The following is a 22,012-nucleotide window of genomic DNA, read 5'->3' on the forward strand; positions in this document are numbered from 1 at the left end:
TGCTAAGTGGCGTCAGCTCATAGCCTGGTAAACCCTCCCTCCGGAAATCTCATTTCCATTTGATTCCAGGAGTGAGTCTGGCCCGGTCTGGCCTGATCGCCCATTCTGCAATATTGGCTGTGGGCTGGAGTTGGGCGAGAGTAATACCGTTGACTGACAACCCCTTCAGCCAATGATCGTTTTTCCCCTTCAGCCAATCAGCAGTTCACCAGACTAATGTGACGCAACGGGACTTTTGAGACGGCCATGCCCAAAATGGGTTGCCTTATTCGGATACATGCGTGTCACTGCCCGCCCCTACCGGTTCTCAAAATTTTTATTTTTAAATAGGCTCTGTCATGATTAATTGACCACATATATGAAGTTGAACAACTAAATTCTATCCAAACGATATCTTATAAGTAAATTCCGTGCCTCAAAATAGTAAAAGTAAAAAAACAGCGGAGAAAATAGTGGACAGAAAAGATGGCTGCCGTTCGTGTTTTGCCGGCTGCATTCAGGCTGCACTCTGTGCCATTCGGGCTCACTCGAACTCGCCACCTGATTGGCCAACTGTCGCTGTCAATCACAGAACGATGTGCGACGACGCTGACAGGCTCGTTTTTTTGGTAATGCGCTAGAAACGCCCATACAAGCCATCAGGCCAGACTCACTCCTGGAATCAAATGGAAATGAGATTTCCGGAGGGAGGGTTTACCAGGCTAATCAGCTCATTCCCTGTACCAGAAAACAGAAGCTGTGCGGCAGGGCTGTGTCCGTTGGCAGGGAGGGAAATGGCCGTGCTGCACAGTCAGAGAGGCATTTCCTAAACGTTGAGGTAATTAGGCCCATCAAGTTCCGGACAGGAATGACTTGAATCTAAACCTAGCTATGCTAATTAGTGCTATTAACTCTCTGTATTCCTTTCTCTTTATTTTTCTGTCTTCCAGTTGTTTTCTCTCCCTCCCTTCTTTCTTTCTGTCCGTCTCTCGCTCACGAAAGCAGGCTTTGACAGAGCCATCTACACTGAACTGAAGCACAGGAGTGAGAAGGAAAACCATATTAGCTTTCCTCCCATGCGGGCCATAATTTGCCAGACTATTAGGCAGTGAAATAATATTAGTGACCTGCGTTAAGAGGAAAGGAAATCATCTGTGGCAATCATGGTAATCAGGTTGAAGGCGGCAGCGGCCGGGCTTTCCAGGGTACAGACAGAGTGGGAGAGAGAGAGAAAAATGTCTTCCCTTGTTGTTCAAAAACAGGTCCGGCTCTGAGCCTCCACTGAACTTCCTGGCCTCTGTAGAGTAAAGGTCAAGACGCACACACACAGCCCCACACACACACACACACACACACACACACACACACACACACACACACACACACACACACACATGCTGACATCCGCACGTGCACGCACAAACAATTCTCCAGTATTGTGGTGTTTCTTTGAGACGCTGTCCTTGGAGGAATGCAAGTGTGGGAACACCATCTGGGACAAGCAGAGCTATATTTGTGTGTGTGTGTGGTGTGCGCGTCTCTGTCTGCGCATACCTTATCTACATATGCACATTATCATCGCTACAACACAAAGGCAAACACTCACACATGGCAAGATTAGGAGGAAAAGTGGGCCATTCATCCAGTGTCACTCATAAAAAGGCCTGAAGCCCTCTCTCCACACTTGACATGGCAGACACGCACCATTCATCAACATTATCATCATTATCACTTCTATCCCGGGGCTTGTGGACAGGCGACAGTTCAGAACCTCAACCTTGTGTGTCTGTCTGCAGCGTGCTGTTTCCCTGAGGTCAACACAGCTTGTGCAGTGGCTACGAGCCACACCCGTGTGTTTGTGCTACTGAAGGAGGAGAGAGGGAGAGAGAAGAGAGAGGAGAAAGGGAGTGCTAGTGAGAGAGGAAAGAGAAAAAGAAACGCATGCGCGAGCGCACGCACACGCACACGCACACACACACACACACACACACACACACACACACACACACACACACACACACACACACACGTGCACGCATAGACACAACATTTTTATATTACTACACTTTTGAGTACAACATTTATACATGAGATAACTTTATGTGTGTGTGCGTGTGCATGTGCGTGTGTGCGTGTGTGTGTGTGTGTGAGAGAGAGAGAGAGAGAGAGAGAGAGAGAGAGAGAGAGAGACATACACATACAGTATGTGCTACTGTACACGTCTGATGTCTGAAAAAAAAAGAAGAAAAAAATAACCAACCGCAGGATTTGTCTATGAATGTGGAGATTACCTGCAGCAGGGTGTGCATCGTTCTCTGGCAGTAACGTTTATAAATGCCATTTTTTAAACATTTTGTTTGGCAATTTTTTATCCCAACCTGATTCTTTTATAAGGCTAATTCTCTTTCGTAACCACAAAACATCCATTGCCTTTGTAAAGACCAGGGAAATTGTCCTCAAAATGTCTATTTCCCAAACAGCAGTACAAGCAGTACAAGTACACACAAGTTACACTTTGCTCTGGATAAGAGCGTCTGCTAAATGCTCAAACTGTACATTTTGAGGAGAGGAATGCAGCCTGTAGCGTCAGATTTATCTACATTATCCCTGTAACTCACACACAGGAACACAGCTGGCACAGAGAAACAAGTGTGTGGGAGAGATGTGAGAGAGAGAGAGAGAGAGAGAGAGAGAGAGAGAGAGAGAGAGAGAGAGAGAGAGAGAGAGAGAGAGAGAGAGAGAGAGAGAGAGAGAGAGAGAGAGAGAGAGAGAGAGAGAGAGAGAGAGAGAGAGTGAAGAGAGAGAGAGAGAGACAGACAGACAGAGGGGAGAGAGAAAGAATGAAGAATAGAGGTCATGCCAGACCAGCTGGGGAGTGTGTGAGAAAAAGGAGGAAGAGAGAGAATGAATGAGAGAGGGACAGAAAGGAGAGAAAGGAGACAGAGGAGGAAGGTTAGGAAAACCCAGGGAGAGTACACTGCAACACAAATCAGTGGGTTCTACACTGTTTGCAGGAACGTGTGGGGGAACGCACGTACGCTCGCACACACACATACACACACACACACACACACACACACACACAGACACACACACACACACACACACACACACACACACACACACACACACACACACACACACACACACACACACACACACACACACACACACACACACACACACACACACACACACACACACACACACACACACACACACACACACACACACACACTCAAATGACCAGACAGGGAGTGGAACCAGTGACGATCAGTGTATAATATGAAAAAGAGTTTCCACTGTCTCTCACTGCTGTAGTCATGACAACAGGTCTTTGGCCACATGTTTCTTCGCCAACACGAGGACAGTCAGCAGAATCCAGCCTCATTCTTACTGCCAAGTGACTAGGAACTGGTCCACGCTCTCAACGTGATCTTGCATTGAGTTTATTCAACTCTCTTGTGCCGTTGACTGGGGTTCAACAGCCAAATGAGGCCACGCCGAAGAAAGAAAAGGACAACGTCAGCAAAGTGAAGCAGGCCTGAGAACACTACTGATGTGCTGCTTCCCCCACAGCTCCGGGCCTGTCCTCTGTGTGTGTGTGTGTGTGTGTGTGTGTGTGTGTGTGTGTGTGTGTGTGTGTGTGTGTGTGTGTGTGTGTGTGTGTGTGTGTGTGTGTGTGTGTGTGTGTGTGTGTGTGTGTGTTGAGGAGATTAGGGCTGCTTGACAAACACTTGGCCCTGTCAGGGGGAAAGTCTCCTTGCTGACCCCATAGATCAACATTGACATGCACACACTCACATAGATGCTGAGCATCACTTTCAAAATTGAAGGTTAATTTGTCACATAAATACTGTATTATGCAGTCAGTGAAATGTTGGTGTGACATGCTCCGCAGACTGTGCAAGAGATATATCATATCATCATCATCCTTCGAGTGCCATCGAGATCTGAGACACATGCAAGAAGAAATATATAACAAAAACAAAAAACAAGATATAATACAAGTAAAATCTTGGAAGCAATAGTAATTAAAGGGATATTTCACTTTCAAAAAAACTTTTGGTCATTTTATCATCTACTCAGGCCTTTGTGAGCCCCCCAGACAGTTTGTAAGTTGCTCGATTCAGTATTTATATATTTGATATTCATTTTATCAGACACGCCCCCTTCCTATACAAACCCATTGTAACTTCAAACTCGATTTTAACCATGTTAGATTCGTTGAAAACACCCGTCCTTGGTTCTGGTGACTCACCCTGCCCTCTTAATGCGTGAGGGGGCCGTGTTTTTCAGATTATTTTTTTCGTTTATTTTCTTAATTTTTTCCACTGTATTTTATTTTTTCAATTTTCAATTTTTTTTAAAAAAAATAAATGAAAAAAGTAATTGAAAAAAAAAGGCCCCCTCACGTATTAGGGGGGCAGGGTGAGTCACCAGAACCAAGGACGGGTGTTTTTGATGAATAACATGGTTAAAATGGAGTTTGAAGTTACAATGGGTTTGTATAGGAAGGGGGCGTGTCTGATAAAATGAATATCAAATGTCTAAATACTGAATCGAGCAACTTAAAAACTGTCTGGGGGGCTCACAAAGGCCTGAGTAGACGATAAAATGACCAAAAGTTTTTTTGTAAGTGAAATATCCCTTTAATATGCAATAAGCAATAGTAATAAAGTGAAAAGTGTATCAAGTGTGTAAAGAAAGTAAAGTGTGTCAGTGTGTACAGTGAGTGTTGAAAAAGTCTAAATTACCTTAATTGTGCAAAAACAGCATCAATAATATAGCTGCAAGCAGCAATAATACGGGGCCAGTGATTGCAGAGAGAAGAAAGAAAGAAGCAATGATAAGTAATATGCACAATAAGCCATAGAAACATAGAAGACTGAACTTGAGAGAAAGACCATGCAATTAATTAACAAATTAACATTTTAAACCCTCACTAACCCTAACCTCAGTAAAACTATGCCTACCCCAAACCTCAAGAAATACTACGCGTAAGCCTAAGAATGGAGAGAGAGAGAGAGAGAGAGAGAGAGAGAGAGAGAGAGAGAGAGAGAGAGAGAGAGAGAGAGAGAGAGATGGAAACGGAATAGATTGGAGAGAGAGAGAGAGAGAGAGAAAGACATGGAAACAGAATAGATTGGAGAGAGAGAGAGAGAGAGAGAGATGGAAACTGAATAGATTGGAGAGAGAGAGAGAGAGAGCGAGAGAGAGAGAGAGAGAGAGAGACAAGGAGAAAGAATAGATCAAAGAGAGAGAGAGAGACATGGAAACGGAATAGATTGAAGAGAGAGAGAGAGAGCAAGAGAGCCATGGAAACGGAATAGATTGAAGAGAGAGAGAGAGACATGGAAACGGAATAGATTGAAGAGAGAGAGACATGGAAACGGAATAGATTGAAGAGAGAGAGAGAGATGAAAACAGAATGGATTGATTGGACATCCCATCCTATTGCCCTTAACAGGACTTGTACTCTCAACCTTCGGACTGACAGGCTGCAACACTACCTATAGTGCTATAGCGTTGTCCAGGCTAATGTTGTCTGTTGAAGATCATAAACTCTTGCCTTCTGTTATGAACCAAGCCCCTGTTTCACTAACACTAAGATCACTCGTTCACAAACCATTTACCAATAGAGAAATTGTATGTCTCCTCGAAACCGAAACCAGTGAAAGCGGCCGATCTACAAGCTCACAAAACGTTGCTATCTGAAAAGTTGTGAGATTGTAGATCGGCTACTTTCACAATGAAGTACGTCATACATTGAAAAAACGTACTCTCAAATAAGCATTTCAGGTTACCTTTAGCATTTGCACATGTATTCAATGATACAGTCATGTTGTTTGCAATTCAACTTAAATGAAGTCTGCATCAAGTGAGGCTTGAACTGGCGACCTTGAGGTTGTGATGCACTCGCTTAAGGGAGAGGCCATTGGACCAACAGACAAGGAACTGTGAAAAAGGAAATCGGACAGATGATACAGTTTCACGCAAATAGCTGAAAAATCCTGGGTTTAAGTGTTTTTCAAACTGCTCAAAATTGCGGACAATCTAAGGGCGGAGCTTACTGGTCAAAGTGATACATGTGTTCCTCATGAGTCAAGGCACAAGTGTAAGCAAGTTTCACGACTTTCGGCCAAACGAGGCATGACTTTTGCCTGTTTAAAGTTTGCATTTTCAAAAAATCGCTATAGCGCCCCCCTTTGACCAATTGGAGTAAGATTGGTTTCAGTGATATCTGGAATGACCCTCAACATTACCGCAAAGTTTCAAAGAAATGTGAGTCTGCATGTATGTTTTAGGGGCAGATGAATAATTATCATAAAACTGCAATATTCATTGGCTCATTAAAGCTTCATTTTTTTCACTTATGGAAAATCCGCTGCATCGTTTTGTTGGCATAGGTCCAAAGTTCATGTGTAAACAGTTTCGTGCAGATTGCTAAAAAATCCCAGGAGGAGATAGATTTTAACTGCTTTTCATAAAATTCAAAATGGTGGGAGATCTACAGGTCAGAGGTCAAAAGTCAGATCACGAAAGTTGTCAGTCATTAGGAGACGCATATGTGTATTTAAGTTTCATGGCTGTAGGTCAAACAGGGCATGAGTTGTACCTGCTCAAAGTTGGCATTTTCAATTGAGTGCTATAGCGCCACCCTTTGACGAATGACTGTGAGATTCATTTCTTGACTGTTTTACATGAAACACTACCATACGGCCGAATTTCGTAAAAAGCGACCGCACGGTTAAGCCTGAACTAAGATTAGCCTTGAATTGAGAGGGAGCGAAAAACAAGTATTAATATAGCTGCAAGCAGCGATAATACGGGGCCAGTGAATAGAGAGAGAGAGAGAGAGAGAGAGAGAGAGAGAGAGAGAGAGAGAGAGAGAGAGACGGATTAGATTGAAGAGAGAGAGAGACGGAATAGATTGAAGAGAGAGAGAGAGAGAGACGGAATAGATTGAAGAGAGAGAGAGAGAGAGACGGAATAGATTGAAGAGAAAGAGAGAGAGAGAGAAACGGAATAGATTGAAGAGAAAGAGTGAGAGAGAGACATGGAAACGGAATAGATTGAAGAGAGAGAGAGACATGGAAACGGAATAGATTGAAGAGAGAGAGAGAGAAAGAGACATGGAAACGGAATAGATTGAAGAGAGAGAGAGAGAGAGAGAGAGAGAGAGAGAGAGAGAGAGAGAGAGAGACAGACATGGAAATGGAATAGATTGAAGAGAGAGAGAGAGAGAGAGAGAGAAAGAGACATGGAAACGGAATAGATTGAAGAGAGAGAGAGAGAGAGAGAGAGAGAGAGAGAGAGAGAGAGATGGAAACGGAATAGATTGAAGAGAGAGGGAGACATGGAAACGGAATAGATTGAAGAGAGAGAGAGAGACTTGGAAACATAATAGATTGAAGAGAGATGGAAGCGGAATTGACATCTCAACCTATTGCCATTAACAGGAATCGAACCCTGAACCTTCGGATTGACAAGCTGCAACACTACCTATAGTGCTATAGCTTTGTACAGCTGAGGTTGTCTGTTGAAGATAAAAGTGAACCAGTGAAAGCAGCCGATCTACAAGCTCAGAAACACGTTGCTATCTGAAAAGTTTTGAGATTGTAGATCGGCTATTTTCAGAATGAACTATGTCATACATTGAAAAGACATACTCTCAAATAAGCATTTCAGGTTATCTTTAACAATTGCACTTGCATTAATTGACACAATCATGTTGTGTGCAATGCAACTTAAATGAAGTCTGCATCAAGTGGGGCTTGAACTGGCAACCTTGAGGTTCTAAGGCACACACTTAAGCGAGAAGCCATTGGACCAACAGACCTGACCTGGTGAATATGAGAGAGAGAGAGAGAGAGAGAGAGAGAGAGAGAGAGAGAGAGAGAGAGAGAGAGAGAGAGAGAGAGAGAGAGATGGAAACGGAATAGATTGAAGAGAGAGAGAGACATGGAAACGGAATAGATTGAAGAGAGAGAGAGACATGGAAACGGAATAGATTGAAGGAGAGAGGGAGAGAGCGAGAGAGACATGGAAACGGAATAGATTGAAGAGAGAGAGAGAGACTTGGAAACATAATAGATTGAAGAGAGATGGAAGCGGAATTGACATCTCAACCTATTGCCATTAACAGGAATCGAACCCTGAACCTTCGGATTGACAAGCTGCAACACTACCTATAGTGCTATAGCTTTGTACAGGCTGAGGTTGTCTGTTGAAGATAAAAGTGAACCAGTGAAAGCAGCCGATCTACAAGCTCAGAAACACGTTGCTATCTGAAAAGTTTTGAGATTGTAGATCGGCTATTTTCAGAATGAACTATGTCATACATTGAAAAGACATACTCTCAAATAAGCATTTCAGGTTATCTTTAACAATTGCACTTGCATTAATTGACACAATCATGTTGTGTGCAATGCAACTTAAATGAAGTCTGCATCAAGTGGGGCTTGAACTGGCAACCTTGAGGTTCTAAGGCACACACTTAAGCGAGAAGCCATTGGACCAACAGACCTGACCTGGTGAGAGAGAGAGAGAGAGGAGAGAGAGAGAGAGAGAGAGAGAGAGAGAGAGAGAGAGAGAGAGAGAGAGAGAGAGAGAGAGAGAGAGAGAGAGATGGAAACGGAATAGATTGAAGAGAGAGAGAGAGATGGAAACGGAATAGATTGAAGAGAGAGAGAGACATGGAAACGGAATAGATTGAAGGGAGAGAGGGAGAGAGCGAGAGAGACATGGAAACGGAATAGATTGAAGAGAGAGAGAGAGACTTGGAAACATAATAGATTGAAGAGAGATGGAAGCGGGAATTGACATCTCAACCTATTGCCATTAACAGGAATCGAACCCTGAACCTTCGGATTGACAAGCTGCAACACTACCTATAGTGCTATAGCTTTGTACAGGCTGAGGTTGTCTGTTGAAGATAAAAGTGAACCAGTGAAAGCAGCCGATCTACAAGCTCAGAAACACGTTGCTATCTGAAAAGTTTTGAGATTGTAGATCGGCTATTTTCAGAATGAACTATGTCATACATTGAAAAGACATACTCTCAAATAAGCATTTCAGGTTATCTTTAACAATTGCACTTGCATTAATTGACACAATCATGTTGTGTGCAATGCAACTTAAATGAAGTCTGCATCCAGTGGGGCTTGAACTGGCAACCTTGAGGTTCTAAGGCACACACTTAAGCGAGAAGCCATTGGACCAACAGACCTGACCTGGTGAATGAGAGAGAGAGAGAGAGAGAGAGAGAGAGAGAGAGAGAGAGAGAGAGAGAGAGAGAGAGAGAGAGAGAGAGAGAGAGAGAGAGAGAGAGAGAGAGAGAGAGAGAGAGAGAGAGAGAGAGAGAGAGAGAGAGAGAGAGAGAGAGAGAGAGAGAGAGAGATGACATTTTACATCCTGCCAAGTGAAAAGCAACATGTGGTTTCACAGTGTCTGAATTAAATATTAGATTGTAATGTCTTAAAAAATTGCACATGCATTATTTGATGCAGTCATGTTTTGTGCGATGCAATTGAAAAGTGGAATGACCCACCTACAGACAGAGCCAGATAGACAGACAGAGTGAGAGAAACAGACAGCTCAACCTATTGCCATTGACAGGAATCAAACTCTCAACCTTCGGACTCACAGAATGAGACACTACAAGTAGTGCTATAGCTTCATCCAGGCTGAAGTTGTCTGTTGAAGATCATACACTTTTGCCTTCTGTCATGAACCAAGCCCCTGTTTCACTAACACTAAGATCACTCGTTCACAAACCATTTACCAATAGAGAAATTGTATGTCTCCTCGAAACCGAAACCAGTGAAAGCAGCCGATCTACAAGCTCACAAAACGTTGCTATCTGAAAAGTTGTGAGATTGTAGATCGGATATTTTCACAATGAAGTACGTCATACATTGAAAAAACATACTCTCAAATAAGCATTTCATGTTATCTTTACCGTTTGCATATGTATTCATTGATACAGTCATGTTTTTTGCAATTCAACTTAAATGAGTCTGCATCAAGTGAGGCTTGAACCGGCAACCTTGCGGTCGTGAGGCACTCGCTTAAGGGAGAAGCCATTGGACCAACAGACAAGAACCTGTGAAAAAGGAGATCACACAGATGATACAGTTTCACGCAAATAGCTGAAAAATCCTGGGTTTAAGTGTTTTTCAAACTGCTCAAAATTGCAGACAATCTAAGGGCGGAGCTTACTGGTTAACGTGATACATGTGTTCCTCATGAGTCAAGGCACATGTGTAAGCAGGTTTAATGGCTGTCGGCCAAACGAGGCATGACTTTTGCCTGTTTAAAGTTTGCATTTAAAAAAAATCGCTATAGCGCCCCCCTTTGACCAATTGGAGTAAGATTGGTTTCAGTGATATTTGGAATGACCCTCAACATTACCGCAAAGTTTCAAAGAAATGTGAGTCTGCATGTATGTGTTAGGGGCAGATGAATAATTGTCATAAAACTGCAATATTCATTGGCTCATTAAAGCTTCATTTTTTCACTTATGGAAAATCTTTTGCATCAGTTTTTCGGCATAGGTTCAAAGTTCATGTGTAAAACGTTTCGTGCAGATTACTAAAAAATCCCAGGAGGAGATAGGTTTTAACTGTTTTTCATATTATTCAAAATGGTGGGAGATCTAAAGGTCAGAGGTCAAAAGTCAGAGTGTGAAAGTTGTTGATCATGAGTAGACGCATATGTATATTGAAGTTTCATGGCTGTAGGTCAAACAGGGCATGAGTTGTACCTGTTCAAAGTTGGCATTTTGCTATAGCGCCACCTTTTGACGAAAGATTGTGAGAATTATTTCTTGATAGTTTTTCATGACCATCTACCATATGGCCAAGTTTCGTAAAAAGCGTATGCCAAAAGTGGGAGAAGAAAAAAGAGGGGAACATTAAAACAGGTCCAGAGCTGAGAGCTCTGGCCCCGTAATAAAGATTAACTTGGAATTGCATCTTGTACTAGACAGCATTGTTATGTGTCCAATGCTTTGGTTTAACCAAATGAACCCTAGGATCCCTGTTGTGGTGCGAGCATTTGGCGAACAAAGACGTTCTAATAGCTCACAAGTCACAACGCGTTACAGATTTGCTATTTCTGGCAAAGATTTGGTGTTGAGGGAAAAAAGGAGCAGACCAAGTAGGCCTGGGGGATCCCGGTCAACTAAGTATATAAGATTTAAGTGGTAAAGTATAACACTTTCATTTAATTTATTCCACATCGATCTATGTCGAATTATTTTCAATCTCAAGAGGAAAACAAAACAAAAAAAAAAACATTTCCAGAAATATCATAATTTCAGATATTGTCTCTAGGTTACATACAAACTGTATTTTGTAACTAACAACTAAAAAAATACCAATCACATAAACACAATAGTGTTTACCAGTAGCCAAGGACAACAGCATTATCCTAATCTCAAAGTGAGAGCTGACCACAGCCTCACAAGACCCAAACCACATCCTGCACCATGACGTAAGAGACATTGCAGCGCGGTACGACTTCTCCATTAGTAATGGAGCGTTCATCCACCCCGATGTCTCTTTCCATAGACGGCGTGTGATGGTGAATGGGACTGATGTGATGGTAGAGACAGAGGGAGAGGGGGGGGGGGGTTGGGGTGGAGGCCAGACGGGGTGACTGTGACTAAGCTGTGAGTGGCGAGTTGTAGAGCGAGTGCTGAGTCGAGTGACACCACAGGAGACTGGACCTGCCAACACCCGAGCTACACAGAGGCTTCCCATTGCTGTCTCTCAGGTTTCATTGGCCTAATATGACACAGATGCAAGTGCGCGCACACAGACACAGAAACAGACACAGACACACAGACACACACAGACACACACACACACACAATATGTGGATTATAAATCCACATATATCACTGACACAAGTGGATGTGCAAGTGTGTGCATGCAGACACACACACACACACACACACACACACACACACACACACACACACACACACACACACACACACACACACACACACACACACACACACACACACACACACACACACACACACACACACACACACACACACACACACACACACACACACACACACACACACACGTAAGGATGAAAACACATCACTGGTACATGGACTAATGCCCAAATGCTCACATGCACACGCACACACTCTTAAAATCACACATAGCCATTTGTGTTTGTCCATTCCTCATTAGGAATGTTCCAGCTTGTCCCGACTAAGCTTACCTGAGTTACTCAATAACCAGCCACATGGTTTCAGTTGACTAAATGACTTTTCCATTGGGTGCCATATATGTTAATCGGTTGAAACTTTAACTGCGGCTGGCTCAGAGACAGCAAGTGAGAGGGAGGGGGGAGAGAGAGGGGGAGGGGGAGAGAGAGAGGGAGGAGGGAGAGGGGAGCGAGCACTGAAAGAGAGAACAAGAGTGTATGGAGAGAGAGAAAGTGACAGAGCAGATGGAAAGAGAGAACAGGCAAGCACTGCAAACAAAAAATAAATACATATATATATATATACATATATATATAATTTACATAAAGTACAGTACAGTCAATGTTGAATGCGAGCAGGACAAGGCCTACAGTAGGGTTATGCTGCACAGTACATAGATTCATAAGTGATACTTGTGTCATCAAGCCATCAATGATGTGCTGAAATAGGTTATTCTAATCTGCTCTTTACAGTGGCTTGTTTCTCATCATTAGTCTGTCTGTCTGTCTGTCTGTCTATCTACATATCAGCATGTCCGTCTGTCAGGTGCTCCGTCTGTCTGTCTGTCTGTGTGTCTGTCAGCAGTAGGTCTCATAAGCCTCTCTTCGTGATAAAATGTCTATCTCAATTAGGGTTTGACAGGGGCAGGTGTCAGGTGTTTAGAGTGCGTGCGTGTATGTGTGTCTGTGTGCATTTCTTAAGGCAGTGGTTACCAAACCTTTTAGGCAGTGCACCCCCTTCTACACACCAGAGAAAACCATAGACTATTTATATCCCCATTAAAGGCATCAAGATGAATAATACACAAATAATGAGAACACATACATAACAATGTGCCGTCTTATCCTGCAAATTCGGCCATACCTCCCATAATAAACTTTTTTTTTTCAAAACAAAATGCCAGACGCCAGAGGGTTAAACTGAAACTACAAAGTTTCAATGAACTGCCACAAAGTTACATACAAACCGTTACTTTTAAGCAAAGAGGATGTGTGAAGGCAAGGACACACGCAAGGCTCATTGGCAGAGACCCATCATGAGAGAAGATGGGGCAAAATGCTGTCAGGTGCATTAAATAATTATTTTTCTTTCTTTTTTTACATTTGTTACAATTACTTAAATTACAGCTGAAGCGTTTTTAATTCAAAAATAAAAAATGTAAATGTAAATGAAAAGTTTACAAAGGAAACACAGCATTGCGATAGTTCAGGCAGGCACACACACACACACACAGATATTTAAGTTAGAGCTAAAACAGAAAAGAACGTCAACCAAGTGGGTTTAAGACTGGTACAGTCTACTGTACCAGTCCTCCATCACATTACGCTAAAAAGGCCAATCTCTCGTGAAAATAGCTACTACCAGCTAGCAATGTGATGTGTTGTGAGCTTGTAGATTGGCTAGTTTTGAAATAGTTATTAATCTAAGTGGTTAACAAATACTAGGCAGTATTCACTAAGACACAGACAGACTCGCTCGCTCACACACACACACACACACACACACGCACGCACGCACGCACGCACGCACGCACGCACGCACGCACGCACGCACGCACGCACACACACACACACACACACACACACACACACACACACACACACACACACACACACACACACACACACACACACACACACACACACACACACACACACACACACACACACACACACACACACACACACACACACACACACACACACACACACACACACACACACACAGTAGGTGGTGGTTAGTGGGGACTATTGAGTCGGGGCTGTTATTACCAACTAATGAATCAGCCATAAAGCACAGGGACTGCTGCCGGCTGTCTCCCTACCACCACAGGGCAGAGAAAGTCCTGTGTGAGAGTGTGTGCGTGTGTTTTTTTTACTCTCAGATAGACGGAACTGTGGAGGCAAAATAAAGCCCTTGTTTATTGCCGGCAGGTTTTCCCCTGAGAGTTCTTGTACTGTAGCTTGGTGCGTGTCTGACATCATAACTTCCTTCTCCTTACGAGCTTCCTGTACCCCTAGCTTCCATTATCGCTCATTACCATGGGGAAAACACATGCGCACACACGAGCACACACACACACGAGCACACACACACACACACACACCACACACACGCACACACGCACACACACACACACACACACACACACACACACACACACACACACACACACACACACACAGGGAAATGAGCTCATAAAATCACACATGTAACACACATGCTTTGAGGAATTTTCACATATATTGACTATCGCTATGTGAATAATTACGCTTGTACACCATGAACACCAGGGTCCTACACTGCACCCAGCCCAATGTTTACACTGTGGGTGCACATTTCGCAGTATACAGTCACAGTCAACAACAGCCTTATCAATCATCCAGTTAGATCCATGTGAACAGACAAACCATTGTCATACTGTTTAGACAAACATCCTGTCCCACCCGATTGGGTTTGGCACAATGACCACCGATCAATCACTGCGACCAATTCATCACTTGCTGTTGTGGCCCTCTGGTGCCGTAGGGATCAATAGTGCCACATGTCAGGCCTAGCAAACACATAGGTCACTCTCAGCATGTGCCTGTATGTCTTTGTGTGTGTCTAGTGGTGTGTCCACGTACTGTGTGTGTGTGCTATGGATGTCTCGGCCAACTCAATCTCCCCGCAGCAGCCAGGGGTTTGAAAAGTACTTTGATCAAACGCTCAATTATTTGTCTGACTTGCGGAACAGTAGCTGGAATTTCCATTCACTCAAAACACAAACAAAGCTCAAACTTTACTGAGTCACACACACTCACACAATCGCATGCATGCATGCACACACACTCACACCCCTAGATACTGTAACTGACTCACAAAACGTCTATACCCGTCTAGACGTCTTATCGCTCAAATGTAATCAAGTGAGGGGTTTTAAACAGCCAGACCAGGTGTGCATTATGGCTGTGTGCATATGTGTGAGTAAGTCATTTTAAGAGTCAATTTGTCATTGTAATCTCAGGGTGATAAACAGTGTGTCAATAGAGCAACGTAGTGCAGGAAGCAGGAAAGACATGTAATTACCAACACAGTAACGTCTCTGTCTCTGACTGGAGGAGAAAGGGCTTGAAGGGGAGATATTGCTTTGAATTCAAATATACTGCAAGACCCACCAAAACCCCCAAGCCTGTGTGATGAATTATGCCAAAGACAATTGACTGTCAATCACTTTTACAGCATTTTTTCCTATCATATTAATTGTTGCTTATCACTGTGACTATGCTGCTACAATGTCAGAGGAGCCAAACAAAAATATGTTTTGCTCTTACTGTATGTACAGTACCTTATACTACATTACCTTATAGGCTATTGCCTGAACTTGAACTTGAACACCGGATGAGCTGCAGACCTAAAAGACCTGACAATGAATGTTTAAAAGATAAGCGCTTCCCTAATGTGTATTTAATGCAAAAATGCAGTTGGTACCTATATACCACTGTTTCTAGGAATGTCCCAAGATTTCCAGGTTCTGGTCTTGTGTGGCAAAATAATTTAGTTCAATTATGAAGTCTAAGATCTGTAACGATCCTGGGCAGTTTCTATTAGGGCTTAGGGCTGCCAGCAAGTGACGCGTATTCATGAAAAACCTCCATCAGTGACTCAATGGTATAGAGAATGGAAAGACTCAGTGCCAAATTAAAAGATAGGGAAAACAACTTTATGAATATATGGCAGCCGCTGATAGATTACTTGCCCAAGGATTTATCTACTCTGATTTATAAAGGAAGTGATTCATTGGATTGGAAAGCCCTGCATGGTTGTACTCTTACAATTTGCCTTCTGATGTGCCCATGTGTTTTGAGTATTTTTTTTATGAATGTATGACTGTATGTGTATCTATAGTTTCATGGTCATTGTATGTGTGCTGCTTTCCTTTCCTTTTTTTTTGTTTGTTAGTTTTGTTTGTATTGTGTGCCTTTAATTTATACCATTCCAGTTTGTCCAACTTTATTTGAATACATTTATGTCTCATATTTTTCAGTGAAAAATTAAGAATTCAATACATTTTTTATTATATATATATAAAAAAAGAATCACTTTGAATTGACTCAGTTTGACTTTCACTAAGAGCAAGAAATTGCACGAGTAACTTAAGTGTGCATGCGAGTGAGAGAGAGTAAGAGAGGGGGGGGGTCTTGGGGTCGGAGGGGGAGGCCAGTTATAGAGCATGGAAAAACTGACCACAGAGGAGGAAATGAGAGAGAAGCTGAGAGAACGTTCTCTTGTTCCAAGAAGCCCCTCTGGTTCTTGGAATTAAGGGTGAACCACTCCTCTCCATAACAATATAGCACCTGACAGAATGACAACATGTTAAGCTTGAGTTATACCCAGTTGCGTGGCAGTGCCACGTGCCGAAAATAGCCGATCTACAAGCTCACAACGCATCATGCTACAATGCGTTGCGAGCTTGTCGATTTGACTGAGTATACACACACACACATAGAAGACCAGCCACATGGTAGTCCCTCACGCTTTGAAAAGACCACATTACAATTAGTCCTACATTTAAACATTACAATATAAATAAATAAGACTTGAGAGTAATAATATGAGAACAAAACAAAGAAATATCATACAGAACAGTGATCACAGCAGAATAACGATAATGTTATGATGATTTATTAAAAGGTTTTTACATATTACATACATACATATATAATTTATTTGAATCCAATCTAAAAGTAATTCCGTGGAATAATGTACAGTTATAAAGAACACAGAATAAGTACAGAATAAAATACAGCAGCAATGGTTCGGGATGAAAGATGATGCTGTTATAACAGAAATAGCAGTCTTTTGTTTTTACATATCCCTCAATGCACAAACCTAGGTATATGCTTCTGTACTGTACATAAACATGAGATTCCAAACACAAATATGTAAGTATTTTACTGTGTATGAAGACACTTAAAGGCCACTCACACACACATAACAGTACCAGTGTCATTAGAACCAGAGGTAGGGGGTGGGGGGTATCAAAGTGGGTTAGAATGAAAATGAGGGCATCTCTCCATTATGGGAGGCAGATAGGGAGGGAGATGTGGCTACTAGATAGGGCTTGTTATCGATTCTATCAGCCCGGTTAAATGAGCCGTTAACGCTACTGTGAATGTGACGTGACCGGCGTTGAAACTGATATGGTGCCATTTGGCACGTGGGCACCGCTTGGCCCGGGCATGGGTGCATCTCAGTGTACAGTATCATATCATATATTACATTAATGTCTATTTATGTACACACACACGAGGCACACACACACACACACACACACACACACACACACACACACACACACACACACAGAGGGAGAGAGAGAGAGAGAGAAAGAGAGAGACAGGAGTCCTACAGTAGAAATGAGACCCCAGATACCTTGAAAGACCAGGAGGAGCACAGGGCATTGCAAGGTTCACCAGGCAGGAAGGAAAAGGGCGGTGCTTGTTGACATACTGTAGAAGGGAACATACACACACACACACACACACACACACACACACACACACACACACACACACACACACACACACACACACACACACACACACACACGCACACGCAAAGACAGAGACATGCCGACAAACACATGGGGGGTGGGAGCTTGTGCAACAGCGGCTGTCTTTAAAGAGCGTGTGCAGTCAGGTGGGAAATTCCCCCGGTCGCAGTCCCAACATTCCACAGGAGCCAAGTTAGCGCCGCTCGCCCCTTCTAAGTGTCTGTCAGGTGGCGCGCAAGTGTCGTCCGTCCTGTCTGTGTATATGTGTGTGTGTGTGTGTGTGTGTGTGTGTGTGTGTGTGTGTGTGTGTGTGTGTGTGTGTGTGTGTGTGTGTGTGTGTGTGTGTGTGTGTGTGTGTGTGTGTGTGTGTGTGTGTGTGTGTGCGTGCGTATGTGCACGTTTCTATTTCAGAGGACAAACGAGACAGGAAGTCCAAAAACAGCTAGACCTTTTCTTCCAAGTTCATGACCCAAGACACAAATCGTCTCAGATGACGTGCGCTTGCGTCAGGGCACCGTAAAACACAATTACAATGACAACAAGGCCAGGGCAGGTCAGGTCCCCGCGTATTTGATCTCCCCACGACGTCTCAGATCAAAGCTCCGGCCATAAAAGATCACAGGTTTACCGTAAAACCCTGTCTCCATTTAATAATACGTAAAATAATAATACAGTAAAAGGCTGGGTTAATTTATCAATTTGAGAGTGTACACATTTATACACTAAAGAAATGAGCAGACAAAATTGGAACTGGAATACTATAACATTGAAGATTATAAATGGATTCTGTCTCCTGATTGGATGAAATTGGCAACCTACCTGAAAATGCATTTTGCGTTTATAATAGAGCTGGAGAGACGGGGAGACCCCTGTTACTGAACTAACACTCTATAGCAATGATTACTATCTGATATCTAATAGAGCTTTAACCTTTCACAAAAAAAGTTTTGTTTTAAAACATATCACTTACAGCACCTTTAAATGAACATACAACATTTTTGCTGTATTATGTTCATAACACAGGGAACGTTTAATCTGGCTCAGTGGTCACGGTAGCTACATATTTGCGAGATAACATGTACCTGGTCAGCTCCTCCAGGTCTGTACACTGGCGTTTAGAACATACAACAGTGTTTTGTACCCACTTCACCTCTACCTGGCCTACCGGCCTGATAATGGTTCTCCTATGATGCTGATATCAAATGTAGGTTAAGGACACATTGTGATAAGTAACCAGTGCATGAGCCAGATAAAATTTGTTTTTGAAGTTCTTAAGTCCATGCCAGATAACGTGTGTGTGTGTGTGTGTGTGTGTGTGTGTGTGTGTGTGTGTGTGTGTGTGTGTGTGTGTGTGTGTGTGTGTGTGTGTGTGTGTGTGTGTGTGTGTGTGTGTGTGTGCGCGCGCGCGCGCACGCACGCGTACGCGTGTCTCAAGCGTTGGACAGCATAGTGGAAGTGAAGATCTGCTGCAATATTTGAGGGATCTGCTTGGTATCTCCATGGCAACAAAGGATCGCCCCGCGGGTAAGGTCTTTTGCAGTCTGAAAATGAAGGGGGGGAAAGAGGCGTGACGTTAAAGAGAAAATGACTGATCTTTATTAAGTCCTTACCAGACTGTGTGTGTCTATTAAGTGGAAAGTCCAAAGGAGACGGCAGGGTGGGTGACCAGTGAGCAGCGCCACTAGTAGAGCTGCTTCACATTTGTGGTTAATTTATATCCAAGCCTCTGTGGTTAAATAGAAGCTCACCAAGGAGCTTTCAGAGGGCGAAAGACTTTCCCTTTCTTTCCTTCTGTCTGTCTTTCAGGCAGCAGGAACAACTTAGGTCGAAACAGATGCGTTTTCCAGGCATCTTTGTTTTAGTTAGCAGCACTATGGAGCTGATATAAAAGTCTAAACTAACATAAAACATAAGCTATGAAATAAATGCTTTCAATATTTCGCAACATGTTTGATGTGGCATACAACATACAGGAGAAAACACAATGTATTTAAGATATATACTGTACTATACATAACACTGTGCAATATGAGCATGCGTGTTTGAAGAGTCGATCATGGCCTCTGTTGGGCCTTCTGTATCTGATCATTGAAAAATCTTTTTTTTAAAGCTGGGTGCTTTTTTGTTGAAATATTCTTGTCCATTGGTTGGTGTTAAGAACATAATAAGCACTGTAACAAACATGCAACAGTGAATCCGTTCCACTAAACATAACGCACACAAAAAAAAAGCTAGTGCTGTGAAGACAGGTTGGCTGTGGGCATGAGGAGGCCTCAGTCATTTTAGAAGTCCTGAGGCTATGATGAGTATATTGTAACCATACAGCTGCTAGCTTTTCAAAGGCCACGCGAAAGCCACAAGCCACAACACAGCCCTGGCCCCGAGCCAAGAGTTACAGGCCTACAGTATAGAAGGTTCAGGGACTCAGGGGCTCGAGGCAGGATGGCAAAATGTAGGAGGAGTTCATTTAAGAGGGCACTTATCCGTCTTTGTCCGGCCCACAAAGGCCAGGATTTAAACAAGGATTAGACTACAAAGGCCAGCAGAGCCGCCATGCGTGTTGACTTAAAGGTGGTCACCAGTTCAAATGTGTTCATGGTTCTGCTGGTACACAGCACCCTCCACCCCCCCCACGATCCCATGATGCTTACCTCTCGGCCTGGTCACCCAGGGAGCCGATGAAGATGGCGAAGGCGTTGACCTGGGGGTCGGAGGTAAGCACGCGGGCAAAGCGCTCGGGCCGGATGCCGTAGCGCTCCAGGTTGGCGTCGCTCAGCACCACCACGAAGCGCTCGTCCGCCTCCTCCCGCGCCAGCTCCTTGATGCTCGCGTCCGTGCCCTCCAGGGTGAAGTCGCCGCTCATGCAGAACTGAGAGTGGGCGTGCATGTTCTGTAAAGAGGGAGGAGGAGGGAGGGAGAGATATACAGTATACTGTTATTATATTTCATTCTAGCGGGTTTACCCACTACCCAGGTTATTGCGCGGGTGAAAGAGGGACAAAGCCAGTCTATGATGTCAGTACGGCACACAGCAGACCGCACCAACGTGGGAGAATTTGGATATCTTATCTCTGTATTTGGGGCATATCGATAATTCAAATCATTGAATTGTTAAAACATACCTTGAGGACCTTGAGTCTCTGCTTGTCGTTCTTGGGGCTCTTGTCCGCTCTGACCAGCTCGATGTCATAGCCATCCCCTGAGTGACCCATGATGTCATACTTCACAGGAGGAAGGAAGAATGGATCATTTACCGAAGAGAACAAAGAGAGACGTGATACAAAATAATATAGATGAGAGATAGAGAGACACAAATGCTGGGGAAAATGAACTAACAAAGCATTTAGCATTTATTGCACTCAAAACACAAAATACAGAACAGAGCATCGGTAAACTAGCCTGGCTCCAGCCCCTGAAATCGCTAGCCTCGCATTCAGGGTCTGGTGACGCTGTAGAATGCGGGGTTTTCTCGTTTTGCAAATCTAAAAGACCCAATCGGGATCGGGATAATCCAGTATGAACCAATCACCAAAGAGTCCCACTTTGGCCACGCATCTCAGAAAACGGCTGCACTGAGGGGGCTTTCAGACTGAATAATGGAGTGAAACTAAATGAAAGTTCAGACTGAGTGTCAGGCTATCGGTAAACATGTCATAAATACCATTTCAGAATTAATCTAGCACTACCCTCTCTCAGAGATACAAATGGGGTATTTTACTGTGTTACAGCAGTAATTCTCAATGTAGGGTCCGGGTAACCCCAATACTTCTATCTAAAAGCATCACAATGCAATGCTTTATGAGATTGTAGATTGATTTTGCATAACATTTTGAAACATCGTGACATATTTGGAAATCTATCATTTGGAAATGTTCACATACTGTATGAACAAGACAAATCCTCACATATGAAGGTCCCTGGCACAACATATTTTCAGATAGGGGTTCATGGCCAAATAAATATCCTTTTGTTGGGCCTAGACTTGAAAATGTTTGAGAACCACTGGTACAGTATATTAACCCTTTCAAACATGTACGGTATAGCACATGCTTCCTGTAGACCGTCTGGTCAGAGGTGACTTACATGAGAGCAGATCAGACAAGGCTGGCATGCACTGTGCTCAGCTCACTCCCAGGGCTCAGATTCTGTGAGTTATTTCTGATAAGGGCAGTTATGACTGGCGTGGTTGAAAGCGTATGAAATGCGTGCATCTCCCTGTGGCGTGCACAAGTGAGTCTTTCTATTTCACATTAGCCGCCAAG

The 22,012-nt window shown here is 43.4% G+C and overlaps 1 pseudogene across 1 annotated transcript in view; it reads right to left on the reverse strand.

The window, feature by feature from the left end:
• Positions 1–17,565: 17,565 nt before the first annotated feature.
• LOC308073297 (von Willebrand factor A domain-containing protein 8-like) overlaps positions 17,566–22,012 on the reverse strand; it is a 5,031-nt pseudogene continuing 584 nt past the window's right edge. Inside the window, exons 2-4 of the transcript XR_013935018.1 lie at positions 20,873–20,971; positions 20,402–20,640; positions 17,566–19,291 (exon numbers count right to left, since the gene is read on the reverse strand). The product of XR_013935018.1 is annotated as a von Willebrand factor A domain-containing protein 8-like (transcript). The remainder of the gene's footprint in view (positions 19,292–20,401; positions 20,641–20,872; positions 20,972–22,012) is intronic.

The sequence above is a fragment of the Gymnoscopelus braueri genome, assembly GCF_963280865.1.
Source record: "Gymnoscopelus braueri genome assembly, chromosome: 18".
Lineage (NCBI taxonomy): Eukaryota > Metazoa > Chordata > Actinopteri > Myctophiformes > Myctophidae > Gymnoscopelus > Gymnoscopelus braueri.